Below are 17,604 nucleotides of genomic sequence, written 5' to 3'. Positions count from 1 at the left end.
ATCATGAGGAACCTTGAGGGGTTAACTCATGGTATCCCAGAGTATGCTCAGATAGGAGACATGCCCCATCGATACCAGAGGCACACGATGGGAGTCTCAGATCGAATCTGTCGACTGCTGAGTTGCGTTGCACGAGCTATCTCGTGGTATCATGACCACCATGCTAATTAGTTCCTAGGTCCAACACTTACATATTTTTGAGGCCTGCATGCCATGGATGTATGAGGCCTGCGAGCCGCTGATGTTATTATAGACACACATATTATTTTTTGGGGTTTTGATGTATCAAACATTCTCACCATATATATATATATATGTGTGTGTGTGTGTGTGTGTGTGTGTGTTGTATTTTCTTGTCTATTATGGTACAAATGGTTTGTCTTGTCTTTTACATTTTTTGTAAATGTCTATCCAACACGTAATTAGCTAATGCATCTGTCAATGTATTCATGCATCTAGGAATATGAAAATATGTAATATAATCAAAATGTCTTTCCGTTAGATGTATACGGAGATACATACGTAATATTTGAGGGTTCCGGATGGAATATTTCCCGTTGAGTTGAAGGACGACAAGTTGTGAATCCAGGTTGACAACCAATTCTCTGATGCCCAAAGCGATGGCTTCTGACAATAGTTCGATGACCGCACTATATTCAGCAATGTTGTTGGTTGTACGACCTAAGTAGATACCTTGAAGGTCAATCAACTCACCGTTAGGGTCATAGATAACCCATGCTGCGGATGATAGGTTCCGGGTACTATGGCAAGCACCATCGGCGAAACCAACGTGAGGATTCGCAGACATCTGCAAAGCAAAAAAAACATAGTAAATAGGGAAGTTGTTTGAAAACTATCACATAAAAACCATGCTATACAAAAGTGAATCACACACTAATGTACATAAGTAACCATGCAAGATGACCTAAGCATAGTACTTTTTGAGGGAGTCCACGTTGGGACTCTGGTAATCAATCAACATAGATGAACACCGAAGTTTTACCATTTCCATGACGGGTAAGCATCAACGCGGCCAAATAATAGAGTAGAACTCATATAAGGCTTTGCCCCCATGCCCCCTAGGTGAGGGAGGGTTACGAGTCAAAGGAAAATCGGTGAAAACTCAGGGAGGGTGAAGAATCCTGAATCCATGAAGGGATAAATGTGCCCTCAATTGAAAGATCTTGACCATATCAGGATAAACTGACATATCAATAAGCAGCGAAGAAGAGAAATCTCCCAAAAAAATAGACATGACCGTCGGGCAAGGCAGGAACAAGGAGCGATGATGAGTATCGATCCATGGTGGTTCCTCGCGAGACATGATTTCCATGATACCTTCATCATCAAGGAAGGTATCGGCTAACGAATCAGACGATTCCAAAGTGCCAAGCCAAGGCGATTGAGAGTACATATCGAGAGAGGTCTTCAACATATGAGAATCATAAGATGTAGAGTTCGAAGCTAAAACAATTTCCACGTAATTGACTTCGACAGGACTAAGTGGCAAAACCTCGCCCCAAGTATCAGCAAGATCTGGTGTAGGTATGACCCAGGGATCAGATTTGATCAATATCATGTTGACAGAGGCAACATGAGGTGGAGTGGAAAATTTCCCATTAAGGTAGAATCTTTGAAGAGACCTGCCCCCAGACTCTCATAGGGAGCACCAGAGTGCTTAACGTATGGAACATTGCCATCCGAGGAGGAAGTGGCAAAGAAAGAAAGCTGATCAACAGTGACAATTTTCCCTTGATGGGGAAAACGGATCACGCGGAACAAGGAGGAGGCCACGGCATGCATGGCATGAGTCCAACTTTAGTCGAGTAGAAGATTATAATTGAGATTAGCGTCAACAGTTTCTACTTCGACCCACATTGTCTTGCCTTCTAGGGTGATGGAAAGGTTAGGTAAGACACTGAAGGGTCGTGAATCACACCCATTGAAAGCTTCCAAAGTGTTCAGAGACTGGTTCAGTGCAGGGGAACCAATAGCCTTCAACATGCAGTTGACATGATGTAAGTGGAAGCACCTTCATCGATGATAGTGAGGTGGATGGTCTTCTCATTAATGACTACCTTAATAAGAAAGGTAATATGATGAGGGAGCCGTGGAACATCATTCTCCAGATCGAAACATATCAAATTACAATCGGTGGGTTCGATGCCCCCGATAGCTGACAACAAAGATTTCCGCTGCGATGGGCATCTTTGGAGTATCTCGAGAGCCAACATGGCTGATGGCACCTGAGCCAAGTCCTCAACAATATTGTACTGTTGAGTGGCTCGGGCATTGGGATTATACAAGGATTTCCATAGCACACCTCGAGAGGGTGGCCGTGTAGCGGAATCAGGGTTAGGGTGCTCAATTTGCAGAGGGCCAGAACTCGAGGTAGAAGAAGAAGGTGCAACTTCTTTTTCTTTCCCAGCTGCCGGAGCTGGAGTTTGATAATCTTTCAACTGGGTATCCACATTAATAGGCGTGCTCATCATGAACACTTGAGATCCGGAGGAAGCATATCGGGGTTGGTCTACCATTTGGGTCTGCTGAGACGGAAATGGCTCTTTAAGGACAGCAGGGGTCCCTTTGAGCAGGCGACTAACTTCGGATCGTCGAGGACAATCCTTGGTGTAGTGATCCTCCTAGCAAATGAGGCAGGGATACATAGATTTCCATTGTGAAGATTCGCCAGCAAACGATTTGGGAGGACCCCATTTTGGGGCATCAGCTTTAGCTTTGCCTTTGCCTTTCTTTTTTCCTTTCAAGGATTTGTCCGCTGCAGTAGACTAGACAACGTGGACCTCTGAGGTTTTACTAAGGCCAAGTGGATTCTGAGATGAACCAATAGGAGCAGCATTCGAGATCGACTTTTGTTTGGAAGAATTTTTAGCTAGGTTCTAGGATACTAAACCAATAATTCCATCAACGGGAGGAACAACTGGTGACTTTGATGCTGTGGGATCGGATGATAGTCGCGAAGCATTGGGTAACAACTCGTATAAAGTGCTAGACTGGGAGTAAACCAAATCCAAGTACTGGGCACGAGCGATGGCTTTCTCTTCAGTGACGCATCCACCCATAGCTATATCGCGAGCAATTGGGGCTATGAATGATTTGGTAAACCATTCAGTGAGAAATTGATCAGTTATCTCAAATTTGATCAGGTGACGTCTACGTCTCCATTCATGGATGTGATCAGAGATGTGTGTCGCAGTATCTTGCTTAAGCGATGTGAGCAAATAGGTGCCAGTTTCATAGTGAACCGGTAACTGAAAATGCGTGAGGAAAGCCATGGCTAACGAATTAAAGTCATGGTAAGTACTTCGAGGTAACTTGATGTACCATTTCACTGCAGCACCTGTGAGGGTTCGTTGGAAAAGACGAAGACGAATGGAATCATCCATGTATGAGTTCGACAAACACCAGAGGTGATATGTCATCACATGGGCCTGAGGATCTTCCTTAGCTTTTCCATCGAATTTTGGGAAATCACTTGGTATCTTGGACAACACCGGAGGCCAGTATGGTGATTGAAGAATCGAATCATTCGTAAGGCGTGATACATTCGGCAAATCGAGTGTAGCCAAGAAAGGTAATTGAGTGTTAAAAGGCATGGGAGGCCGATAAGCAGACCCAAAGGGAGGAGCCCATCCCTGCTGGTAAGGATTTTGGCCCCACAGTGGGAGATTTTGGCCATATGGCATCTGAGGTTGCCCCTATTGCAGATTACCTTGATCATAGGGAGGATTTTGACCTTGAATGCCTTGAAACTGTCTAGACATAGGTTGTTGATAGGCAATGTATGGGTTAAAAGGTTGTTGAGCCTATTGACCTTGGACATATGGATATGGGACCTGTTGTCCTGGAACATAGGGTTGATGAACCTGTTGTCCCTAAATAAGAGGATTCTGGACCTGCAGCCCTTGGGCATAAGGTTGATACACTTGTTGCCCTTGGACGTAGGGGTTTTGTACCTGGTGCCCTTGGCCAGCAAGATTCTGAACCTGTTGACCTAGGACAAGAGGGTTTTGGGCCTACTGTTGTAGGACTTGACCTTGACCCTGCCCCTGCAAGGGTTGACCTTGTTGGTATGTATACAAGGGTTGTTGCTGCCCTGGTTGGTTTTGTTGTTGCAAGGGTTGACCTTGCGGTTGCAAAATTTGTCCCTGGGGTTGCAGAGGTTGGCCCTGCGAGGGTATGGGTTGAGAGGTGTGTGGAGCATATTGCATCTACTGTTGCGTGGCTTGTTGTAACTATTGTAAGGATTGACCTTGTGGTTATTGCAGGTGACCTTACTGTGGGATAAGTTGCCCTTGTTGTTGCGCAGAGAGCACTTGCTGTAACAAAGGTTTCCCTTGTGAGAACAAAGGTTGTCCTGGTTGTTGTAAAGGTTGTCCTCGCTATTGCGAGGGTACTTGAACAATGCTCGAGAAATTACTGAACTGAATCTGGCCATAGCCAGGCTGGATGTACTGCTCAGATTGGAGGGTGTAAGGTTGATTAACCATTCCTTGAGAACCATATGGAACGTAAGGATTTTGGTATTGGACCTAAGCCCCATAGGGCTACTGATACTGAACATTGCTCAATCCAGACAGACCAATGGGATTCTGAACCTATTGGTACTGGACATTGCTTGACCCAGTAGGATCAACAGGGTTATGAATAATACCAAAAGAAGGTTGGTTTATACCAAGCATGTGAGCTTGTGAGCCGCTCACATTAGTGGCACCTGACACCATAGAAATATTCAGATTCTGCCCCCCAGGTGGTGGCACAATCTGGCGACTAACTAATGGGATAGAGGAACTAACAGAGACAATCTTTGAAACTATCGGTTGTGACTGACGTGTAACTAGGATCAATGATACAAGAGTATTCGAAACGGTGGGTTGCACCGAGACTAAAGTAACAGCCTGTTGGGATGTTGTGTTCATGATGAACAGACCTGACATAGGCCTGACACCTGACGCCCATACAGGATTATGGTAGAGTGATGAGGCACTAAGTGTCCCAAAGACACATAGTTGGGTGGCAAGCTGGCAGGAATACCTTCCGAAAAAGGGAAACCCTCGGGAGGGAACTGCAATTGCAATTCTTCCCCTTCAACAGTGTGTGGAGTAGAAACCTTAGACTCATCTGGAGATGTGACTGGGGCGTCACCTTCTGGTTCCATGTTTAAAAACAAATGACGATGAATGGTCGAACGTGTACTGGGGGATAGTTCCAAAGGAACACCTGGTTGGTCGTATGGACTGTAAGGACGTTGCGGTGATATCTCAACAACGTCAAATAGAGGGTTCAGATGATAGATAACCAGTCCAAGCTTACCGTCAGTGGTCAGCGAGTTCTCTGGAGTTCGAATAGGATTGTCTGGAGATTTCGGGCCAAGATCAGCAGGTGACCCTGTATCGAAAGTAGGTGGAGGACGAGATGACAATGGTTGAACACTCAAAACAATTGTGAGTTCAACATTTTGGTCCTCAAGTGACTCTGATAACTTATGAAATGGCTCCTCAGAGAATCTTTCAGACGAAGGAGGAAGAGGAATTGGGTGAACCACATGGTTCAGCCACGATGACCTTGTCTTAGTCGACAGAAAAAATAACTTCAAGGCTTTAAAATGTCCTTTTAAGGGAACTCGCAATTTGGTCAAAAAGACTAACAAGATGTTTTGGATCGTGGGCAATCAATTATTAAGACGCATAAAATACTGATGCTCTTTCATTTTTTAAGAGTCAAGAAAGAAACAAAGATGACTCTATCACTTTCGATTGGAAACGAGCTCGAAAGGACAAGTGCTCGAATGATCTTTTAAATTTAATGAGTCAAAAAGATCAAATGACTGCTCTGGATGATCTAGGTAAACAGGATTACCAAGCAACCGTGAACTACAGAATACCTCCTGGTGAACCAAGAAGTACAAGCAGGCAATCTCTCCGAATGTTGTGTTCAATTTATCACATTCACAAGTCGGTTGATTCGGCTTCCTAAGGATAAAAGGATTGCAATTTAGTGTGGTCTCCTGTTATATACTCGACGGTACGAGGAGCACAAATTTGTACTAGCACTGTCTAATGCCGAAGCTAATGACAACTGCTAGGTTTAAAGACGCCGGAACATGTCTCTAGCCTAGACCTTCTAGATATGATCGTTAATGTCAAATGCGCCTTAGGTTAATTGAATCCATTTTAGAGTTGATCTTGAGTTAAGTTTCAGTTTTTAGGTATTAGCGATGCTACTCGAAAAACCTCAAATGCAACTAAAAGAGACAAGTCCCTTTCAATTCGATGAAATGCCTACACTAGAGAGGGTAGAAACTACTCAATCAAATGCAAACAATCAAGCAACTAAAAACGAAATGAACTTTCATTACCTTACTTTTTCCAAAAAATAAACTAATGAAAAATGCATTCCAATTCCTAATTTCCTAACAAGGACTTATATATTAGTACTTTCAAAACGAAAAATTCTCTTCCTTTTTCAAATGCTGATGCAATTCTAGTCTTTAAAAAGATGCAAATTATCGTAACATAATGATGCAACAAGCTAGAATTTCATACTTTCTCATGAAATAACGAAACAAACTTTTTGCATACAAACTTTCAATGAAAAAGTTTTTGAGACAATGATCCCCTCAAGCAGATGAAAACATGAAAATAGAATTTCATTCAGATTAATGAAACACTGACTTTACCAAACACAAGGCCAACAATGTAATCTATGCCGGAAAGAGACGTTCAAGCTAGTAAACGAAACTTTTTCAAACTTGTGCAAAAAGAGGTCAAAGTCATAAAAGGACCAAAAACAAATGCAAGGAGTAAACACACCTACAACCTGACTTAGCAAGTTCACAAATTGTTGAATGGGTGACCAACTAGATGCCCTAGTGTCGTTGGCCACTCAATGACTCAATCAATCAAATAGGAAGAGGACAAGCCAATAAGCAAGCAAAACCAAATGAAAAGTAGCTTTCTAATCAGGGACAAAATCGTCCAAAAATCTCACGGGGTCAAAAACACAAGAGCATAACACACTGGCCAAGATTGGGGTCCAACCCTAATCTTCACTTACAGGCATCGGCGCGACTGCCTAACTGACAACAAGCTCCAGAGGCTAGTCGGCGCAACTGTTCCTCAGCAATTCACGCAAGTCAACGCGACTGTCAGCGAATTAAGCACGCTGACCGAAGTAACTAAGGAAAAATAAAATAAAAAATTCAAAATAGGGACTAGATCTACTACTATGAATTTTAGACTTAGGCCAGTAAGTAGGATAAAAGAAACAGAACCAAAGGGAAAACGTGAAACTAGAAAAGTTCTCATGAAATCATGAAATCCAAAACAAACAAAAGGATTTGTGGTGAAGTAAAATTATAAGTGTGGACACGAACGAATTCCTCTAGCCCGATAATGGGTCTAGCCACAACAGATACATTCTATGGAAGATTTCCTTAGTTTAGAATCAATCAAGAGGGCCTATCTCTTGGTTGCTTATCCTGCTTGATGATGTCCTCGCTTGCTCGCTCCAGCAATCTCTCGCTTCTTTCTTCAAGCTCCTGTAATAAGTAAACAACAACAACATACAAACATAATAATAGACAAATTGTAATTCAACCTACTTAACAAGTCAAGAAACATTAAGACATGGATATGTAATATTACAAAACATGTAGGAAACCAATCGATAGTTGCATATATTAATATCAAAGAGAGATTACAACCATTCGACTTGACGTTGCGGTCTTCCTCTAACAAGACCAAGTTCCCACACACTCCTGCTAACATTCCATGATGGCTTCAAACAACAATAGTTTTAAGATCTTCCCTTTAGGATTCACTCCAAACCAAATTACACTCTCCCTCACACAACTAGATGGATACAACTAGTAATAGCTTGCTTGTCTACTCCAAAATAGCATCAACAGTTTGCAACTATAATACTCACACTCAGACAAAACTATCAACTATGACTAGTTTGTGCTTGGGAAGAAAGGAGGTTTATATAGGAAATATGGATGGGAGATGGATCCTCTTCTCATGGGAGAAGGACTAATCCCTTGAGGTAGTTCCATCATTATAGGGGAAAGGAGCCCAAACTGTCATCCTCGACCCCATACGGCCAAACCATTTACCAGACTTTTGTTACGGAGCTTCTAAAGCTGGAAGCTTCGGCTCTAATTTAAAAAACTTTCCATAACAGGACCGGCGCGACTAGAACACAGCTCAGTCACTCTGCTCGGTGATAGGAGTAGTGCTAACCTCTGCACATCGGCGCGGGGGAGACAAAGGCCATTAGCGTTGGTCTTGTAAACTCGGCAAAACAGAAGTTTCAGGGGAAATGGTAAAAAAGGGAAATGATTTGCTCATGAAGAGGGACATAATGGGAGTTTCTTCATGAAGGCAAAGCATGTGGGGTTCACTGTACAGATCCTCCAGGATCAAGGAACGGGGAGTACAGGGACAGTGACAAAATGTTGTGTAACACTCCTCTATGATATTTATTATCATAATATTATATTATTACATGATTCCATTTGGAAGCCCAACCATTTTCTGGGGGATGTATAGTTGATAGCATTTGTGTCCTACCCCAGTAACCGTGTTAGTTGGCTAATAGCTAATAAAATTGCACAACATAATTTTTCCAATAATTTTTGGGTTGGGGGAAGTATCATATGCCCATACAGGTTCTTAACACTCATAAGAAATGGACTTTCTCTACCCAACATGCAAAATTCCTAGCTAAAAATAAATAGGCAACCACCACTCATTGAAAGGCTTAGATTGAGATAATGGAGAAATCAACCATCGAAGGATGTGTGGAACATGGAAACAAGTTGTCAAGGACACACAAAGTAAAGACCCCTTCAATCCCAACAATATGAAGATAACATTGGAAAGAGTGAATATGTTATGAAACCAGCTCAAGAAAAGATAGAAAAGATAGATCAACGCCTTAGAATTCAGCCTCTTCGAGGGGGCAACCTTCTTTACATTACATAAATGAACAATTCTTGGATGATACAAATGAAAAGACCTCCTTTCTATATATAGGAGTCTAAGGGGTCATAACATAGTCAGAGCCGACATAACAATAATAATGTAAGGGCACAATAATGACAATAGTGGGCTTCTATGGGGCACATTAGTAACAATATGGGCACTACATGGGTACATCAATATAATAAGTGGGTTGTACTAATAATAATAAGGGGTTACACTAGTAGTATAGGGGCCTAACATGCCCCTCTCCTTCAAAAAGCGTTGTCCTCAACGCATGAGTAGTTCTTGATGCTTTTGTATAAAATTCTTGTCCTCCCATGTGGAATCTTCAGCGGGTAAGTTCTTCCACTTGATGAGATACTCTGAAATTGATCGATTTCATAGCTGTTGGGTTCTTGTTTCTGTGACTGCTCCAGGTTCCAATATGAGTTTTCCTTCCTTTTCAATATCTGGCAATATTGTTTGAATTGGGATCTTTTGCAACTTTTGAATAAGTGGCCATACTTCTTTGTTCTTCTTCCATTCATCCCTTGCTTCGTTTATCCAATCTGGTTGGATAATAGAAATAGCACAAAACAATGCTTCCACATCCTCATCCTTGAAGAGTCTTCCCATTTGGTAAGGTCGCCATTTTTTAAGTGCATGTAGTATTGCCAACATTTCCTTCTCATAAATAGATTGCTTTAGATGTAGCAGTAAAAATACCCAATCAAAACATTTTTCAGTATGATGTTGATCTACCTGTTGTTTCATTTGATTTTGCACCAAAGTGGCATTATCCTTTAAAAGTTGGAGAACTTGTTGTTGATGCTCGATGTGATCTTTCACTACTTGAACCTTTTTCTTCTTGATATGTCCTTCCATCTTTAGAGTTTGAGGAGTGGTAATTTCTTCCAATCCTTTACAAGATATGGTTGGATTCATTTCTTGACGCTCGATGTGATCTTTCACTTCTTGAACATTTTTCTTCTTGATATGTCCTTCTATCTTGATAGTTTGAGGAGTGGTAATTCCGACCAGTGAATTACAAGATATGGCTAGATTCATTTCTTCTTTCTTGATGTGATCTTTCACTTCTTGCACCTTTTTCTTCTTGATATGTCCTTCTATCTTGAGAGTTTGAGGAGTGGTCATTCTTGCCAATAGTTTACAAGATATGTTCTGATTCATTTCTTCTTTCTCTGGAGTCGGGTCCTGGCATATATCCTCTTCTTTTGATGTTTCTTGATACTTTTCTTCCTCCTCTTCATACTCTATGTAAAATAATTTCTTCTCAGCACACTTATGACCTTTAGTGCATTTGCTATCACAATTGTAACAAAGCCCTTTTTCTCTTTTTTCTTCCAATTGTTGTGGTGTAACCCTTGTAGGTTGTGGAAGGCTAGGAGAAACAAAACGTCCATATTTATAGTTGTGAGGGGTACGCTTCTTGGTTTCCATAATTTTTCTTTCCACTATGTCACAAAGCCCTTTTACTCTTTCCAATTGTTGTGGTGTTGCTCTAAAGAAGGTGTTGCTCTTTGTATCCTCATAATGTGCTATCATTTCCTCCGTGAAAATTGACCACGTAACAAGTTTTTTACGATAACAAAGCCCTTCGTACCATAAAAATTGATCTGGTTCTAAATATGAAGATGCAATACATACCTTTTGTAACAGTTGTACACTATGTAGATCAAAATATTGCTCCATCTGAAGTATCCAATTTACTGGATCCTTGCCATCAAACTTCCTCATCTTGCTTTTTCTTGATTTTAGGAGCTCGACCTTGAAACGACTATAACTCTGTACTTTTAGATCTTTAAGTTCTGAAATTGCGACCTGTAGTAGCCCTCTGTGTCCTCTTTCTAATGCCACCAGTCTGATCTAAATTGGATTCTCTAAGAAAGAGTTATGCACAATCTCCCAAGATGACCTGATTATAGACCTTTCCAGAAGAGCGAACTTGTATGAAGTGCCACGTGTCACTGTTTTGACCTTTGGATCTGAAAAAGGTATACAAAAAACTATAGCCTGTCCTCTTTCTATACCTTCCTACGAAATTTCAATCCGATCCCCATAGAGAAAGTTATGACGACTTTCCCCAGGTCACCTGTTTGGAATGTAATTTAGGATTCTGCAAAAAGACCAACTTCCTCAGATCATATCTCCGCAAATATAGCGCGAAAATCTCTGAAATTCGGACCCGAGGTTCAGCACGATTTCTTCTCAAATGGGTGTTTTTTGCAACTTCTGAAACGTCACAGAAAAAAAGTTATAGCGAAAATTCCACGATGACCTGTTTGGAGCAGCAAAACCCTAGAATCCAAAGCTCTGATACCAAATGTTATGAAACCATCTCAAGAAAAGATAGAAAAGATAGATCAACGCCTTAGAATTCAGCCTCTTCGAGGGGGCAACCTCCTTTACATTACATAAATGAACAATTCTTGGATGATACAAATGAAAAGACCTCCTTTCTATATATAGGAGTCTAAGGGGTCATAACATAGTCAGAGCCGACATAACAATAATAATGTAAGGGCACAATAATGACAATAGTGGGCTTCTATGGGGCACATTAGTAACAATATGGGCACTACATGGGTACATCAATATAATAAGTGGGTTGTACTAATAATAATAAGGGGTTACACTAGTAGTATAGGGGCCTAACAGAATAAATACATTAAATGCATGGAGAGGTGTGGAAATGATTGGATTGAGTTGAACTTTCACTATTCGATGATTTGGCTTCTAACTAGCAAGTACATGAAGGATTATAAGTTGACCAAAAAGGAGGAATTGGCATGTTGGAGGGAAATCCAAGAAAGAGGGAGGTATTTTCATGCAGATGAGGTAAGATAAACTAATTACATTCTTAGTAAACTCCATGGGACCCTTTCCTTCTCATATTTAGATAAACTGTTGGTTCCATGAGGACTATCCTGTACAATTTTGTTTTATCCTAAACCCAAATTTTTGCATAATACACCTACATTATACTTCATTTTTTCCTATCTATATTTTGGCTCCAAATATATCAAAAAAGTATTGAAGTTCGTGAGCACTAGTATTGCAGCAATAATGCTACAACTCCTGGGCTGCCTACTTTACTCTTATCAACCCGGTAGTTTGTAACAAACTTGGAAGCGACGGTGTTGTATGCACAAGTACTAGTTCTTACTGCAGGTTGTCACTTGGTCAGCTGGCACAAGATCACTAGGAGCTCAAGCCAACTTCTATGGATTCCAGAAGAAGCTTTATATGTGATGGAAGGAAAAAGAGATTACTCTACTGATGCTATTCTACTTGCAGAAAGGAAGACTTGAAATGTAAAGCAAACCAAGGAAATCCTAGTTAACCACTAATCCTACTTTTGCAGAAAACACTATGAAAACCATGAAAAGAATGCCATCATCTACTCAAGGAAGTAAACAACATCTACCTGAGCTATTTCCGAAAGTAAATGAGCAAAAAAACATATTTTTGGATTTTTATGTATTTTTATGTGAATTTGTCATGCATGTAATTTATTTGTTTGTGATGTGGCAGTGAATAGGTGGCGATGGAGGGCGGTTTTGGGACTTGAGAGGATGTAGGATGGTGTGGATGGGTCCTAGGAGGTCTCAGGTGGCCTTCTAGAGGCTTTTCCCAAACTCGGCCTTCAAAAGAAAGCCTACAGGAAAATCTACAGGAGGACACAGGAAATCTACAGGAGGAAAAACAGTGTTCTACAAGAGGCCTACAGGAGGAGGCCGAGAGAATTTTTCACTGTTTTGAAGGTGTGATAGTGGGTGGAGAAGGTAGATGAAGGTTGGAATGAATTGTTAGGGCACCTAGGGTCTACCAAGAATCATTAGGAGAGAGAAAGATGATTGGATTTGCTCAAGGAGAGAGAGGAAAGTCTATGGAAAATGCAGGAAACTAAGGCAGAATTGAGGGGAGACTTGGGCGACCTGTAGGGCATGGATCAGATGGATGATGGAATGGCTGATAGGCTGGACTGCTGCTAGAAGATATCTGCTGCATAAACAACTGACAGTCAACCAATGAGATTAAGCAAGCAAGGAAATAAGTGCATCTAAAAAAAACAGAGTTTTTGCATCAAAGTAAACTATGATCTATGGAAGAAAATGTTGATAACCATTGCATGAAAGAAAAGCATGAAAGAAGACTATTGCAAATAAGGAAATGAACATGATGAAGAAGTTCTGAAGCAAAGCAAACTAGACTATGAACCAACTATAAAGCTGCAAACACTAGAAGTCCTATGAAGGAGGAAAATCTGTGTTTTTGGGGCAGCAAGAGGGTCTTTGCCTCAAATCATTGTCCCAAAGGGAGGAAGAGAGGCCAAGGCACTGCTACTAGCCTTTTGAATCTTTTCTTTATCACTGCTTATCCTGCTATAGAAAACACAAATGGAAACAAACTACTGAATCATCAAAAGCAACCTATTCTTAACCATAAAATAAATGCATCTAACAGCAACCTAATCTACAAACTGAAATGAAACATAAAAATACAAGTAAAGAGGAGCTTAGCTGCTTGGATTGGGCCCTAACCCAAGAGCTTCAGCCCTCTGAGGTAACTCAATGCTAACTCAAAAAGGATTCCATCTTTATTTCCAAAACAATAGCAAGATTACATGAACTGTCAAAAAAATAAGCTCGAAGTTGAGCAGAGTTTACATAGGCAAAACTGCAGCAAAAATTCAACAAAAATTTGACAAACTCCCTAGTAAGGCCTGTTAGCACTTGAATTTGCCTCAGGCTGAAAAGGACAAAATTCAAGGCAACATCAAACCACTTAGCCTCGTAGCTAACCCTACGGGGCAGGAGAGGGCTCTCTCCGGGTCTATCTCGGCGAAAGGTCTTCAAATGGCGGAGATGACCAATTTAGAACACTGATTTTAGGCTAGTAAACTGATAGGGAAAGTTTGATTTTAAATTTTTAGGGTTTTGGTGGAAAACTGAGCACAACAATTTTGGGTGCGGGGATGAGACACAGTTTTTGCAGAGGTCTTTTTGGGGCAAGGTAGGAGATTGTCTTGATGCCTTTGAATTAAGTGAATGGATAGAAATGACCGGTGAGGAGCTAAAGAGAGAAAGAAACTTTCGAGAGTTCTCTTTAGACAGAGGAAAACATAGATATTAAGAAAACTTAAAGGCAGAGCATATAAATTATGAATTCTACCTTAACACTTCATTTACTTAATGTGCAGAAAAGAGAAGTTGGAAAATGATTCACATAACACACTTACAAGTACAAGAGAGAAGCACACCATCAACACAAATAACCATAGGAATCCCAAATAGTGCTGCAAAACCCTGGTCTTTCCTTTGCCAAAATTGCAGAGATACAAAGTGTAATACAATAGAAGCTTATCCCTCAAGAGTCCAACCATGAAAATGACTAAGAAAATACATAATATAGGCAAGCTAACACCTTTCCTTGCCTCTAGGGGTCAAGCTCATCCTTCTAGGAGCTGTTTCAACCAATTCTAAACTGAGCACTAAAATATAGGCAGTCAAAACAACTTGCCTCTATAAGCTAGGAAACCAATTCATTCATTAAATTTTGACTTTTTATGAATGAATCTTCTAGAAGAGATAAATAAGTGACATGACATCATAAAATTATATCAATTACATCAAGGAGGATGAAAAATCACTCCAAAAAGTCAAAACTAGCCAAATTTGCGTTTTGCTGAGCTGTAGGTGAAAATCTGGCAAATTTCCTTGATGCGTAGCGCCCCAATTCTCTACGCGTAGCGCGCCTTTGAACCAACTTTTGAGGCACTTCCTAGCATCCAAATGAGGCAAAAGTAGGCTTGTTGGAAAGGTCTGGATGTATACTTTCCATTCCAAGTGGAATTTCTCAATTTGGTGGTCATTTACCCCTCCAAAATTGCAATCTCCCAAGACTGCTTCCTGTCTGTCCAAAAAGTGGCAGAAAGTCATTTTTTGCATGTTTTTTGACCTTCTGAGGGCTCAAAACCTGATGAAATGTCTTGGAAATTGCTGAGAAAATGTAATTTGTCATTACAAATCCAAAAATGCTGAGTTTTTGAGAAATGGACTTGCCCTTCTTCAGGGTAGCGCGCGGTGCGCTACGCGTTGAGGGCAAAAACCTGTTTTTAATACAAAAATTTCAAAATTGACAAAAACTTCTCCAAATTTTTTGAAATTTGAGCTGGGGGTGTCTCATCAAGTACCATGCTCCTTCAAAGAGGCTTCGGCCAAAATTTGGAGTGGATCGGGCCTTTTTCTCCGTTTTAGTGCTTTGCTCAACCTCCTTGAATCTGGCGATTGTATTTTTGACATTTCTCTAAAACCATGACATCTGTGTAAAAAGTGAAGGAGGTTTTTTTTCCTTGGCATGTTGTGGACAAAAACCTCTCTCAGTTTTCCCAAATTCATCTTTGATTGCTCAGAAACATCATGTGAGTAAAACCTATCCCGATGTGTGAAACAAGGGATTTTGTCGAAATGAAGCGAAATGAAGGGGATAAGAGGCTTCTAAATTCTTGGGGAAATTTTTGGAAGTAGGGAGGGATGTTAGGAAGTAGGGAAAAGTGGAATTGTAGAGATCGAGTGAGGGGAAGGGGTCCAAAAGGGCAAAACACAGGCCCAACCTAGAAAATTGCCAGGTTGTAGCAAGAAACTAGGGTTTGTGAAAAAATGAGGAATTTGGGGAATCTCAGTGATGGGAAGTGTTTGATAAGGTACATGAAAGATAGGGGAAGGTGTATGAACATCTAGATACAATTTTTGCTAATGATTTGACCATCCAAGAGAAATTAGCTTTCAAAACCCTAGGAGAGGGAAATGACCTTGCCTAGGCGCAACCGAAGCATGAACAAGGTGTAAAATGACTCATTAGACACTGACATGATAATGACAACCCTATGAATGATGATAAACTCAGCAGAATGATGACATAGATTGGCATTTGGGCAATTTTGAAAAGAGTGAAAGCAAACCCTAGACCTAATGCCTAGTGACCAAATTTTGCTTGAAAACTCTTTGAAATGACAAAATTTGACCTTGACACTCTGAGACCACTTTGTAAGAGCATATTTGATCACTGGAGGAAGACTGGAAAGACTGACACTAACAAGGCCCTAGGCCTCTCTACTTATACAAATTAAGCTCCCAACAGCTTCCTCAAAATCAGGGAGGCTTGGCTCCCAAAACTTGAGATAAACATCAGTTATCTTCCACTTTGCTCGGCTGCTTGCTAATGCATGACTTAGCTACTTGTACTTCGAGCTGAATGAAGGGAAGTTCGAAGTGAGGAGTAATAAATGAGGGGGATTCCCTGCTATAAGTCCTCTCCTTTGTCCACTTCGAGTTATTTCTGCCATTTGTCCATTGGATCTTTGACTTTGACCACAAAAATCATCAATAATCTGCATTAAACACATATTAGACCTCATGGCATCATAACTAACTCAACTCACTCTATAAGCATAAATCTAATCAGAAAATCATGCAATAAGCTAAGAGAATGGTTGATTTGACTAGGTTAGGAGGTAAAATGAACCCATATAATTACCCATTTATGAGGCTCATCAGAAGTCATCCTTTTCTAAATTATTACTTTTTGACAAATAATTGTGCATTAAAATAGAAAAATCTTACAAGACACTTACCAAACTTTTTGCAAATTCTCTTTCGTTGGAATATGCGTAGGACAATTGGGCAAAAAAAGCACATGGGTTTTGTTCCTTGGGACCCAAATATGGACAAACATTTATTCTCTTTCCAAAAATTAGCCCATACAGGCTCAGTTAACACATGGTCAACACGATCAATTTTGAGGAAAATCCCTTGTTTTTGCCTAAAAATAAAATATCATTTAGTTTTTTGGGGATTGGACAAGATTTCAAAGGCTTTCAAGGGTGGAATTTGACCCAAATATTTCTCAAAAATAGTATTTTATTTTACGGAATAGGAATTCATAGCACTTTTAGTTTTGAAATTTTGTATAAATATACCAAGTGCGTGAAAGCTTGAACTCAGTTTTGTATTTCCCTAACTCATTTTTGAGAGGATTAGTTTCAGACTTCCAAGAGCTATGTTGTAGCTCTATCCATGTGTTTTTCAGCAATAAATGAAGTGGTTTGAGTTGCCCTAGCTGATAGTCTCATAAGGTGTGCTTACTTGGAAGTGCAGGGCCCCCACAACTTACGTTGTGCACTCAGTATTTTTTATGCCCACACCCTATACTTCAAATATGTATTCTTCATGTTATTTTGATGATGGTGTATTTTCCTTTTTATGTACTTTATTATTTATCTTGTATATAATTACAATTATATACTTGGTATGCTCATAACTTGTTCATCAAATCTTGTTACTTATACTTGTTTTATTTACTATCCATACTGTTTTTTTTTCATATTTCATTATTTAAAATGTTGTTCATAAACCAAATTATCATAAAATAATTACTACTTATGAAAGCATTCTAGTTGATAAGTTAAGCAGAGAACCAAGAGTGTCATCCACTACCATTCTTGTTGGAAAAGGCCTTATTGCTCTCTCAACTTCTCGCTTAGTGTTGTATAAAAGGGCACAATAGTTCTCTGCTTTCTTAGACTAATTTCTTACTT

The sequence above is a fragment of the Pinus tabuliformis genome, chromosome X (assembly GCF_031772625.1).
Source record: "Pinus tabuliformis cultivar Carrire ecotype Pingquan chromosome X, CPIR1, whole genome shotgun sequence".
In the NCBI taxonomy this organism is placed as follows: Eukaryota; Viridiplantae; Streptophyta; class Pinopsida; order Pinales; family Pinaceae; genus Pinus; species Pinus tabuliformis.
The sequence above is the reverse complement of the archived record's forward strand: the minus strand, read 5'-3'. Positions refer to the sequence as shown.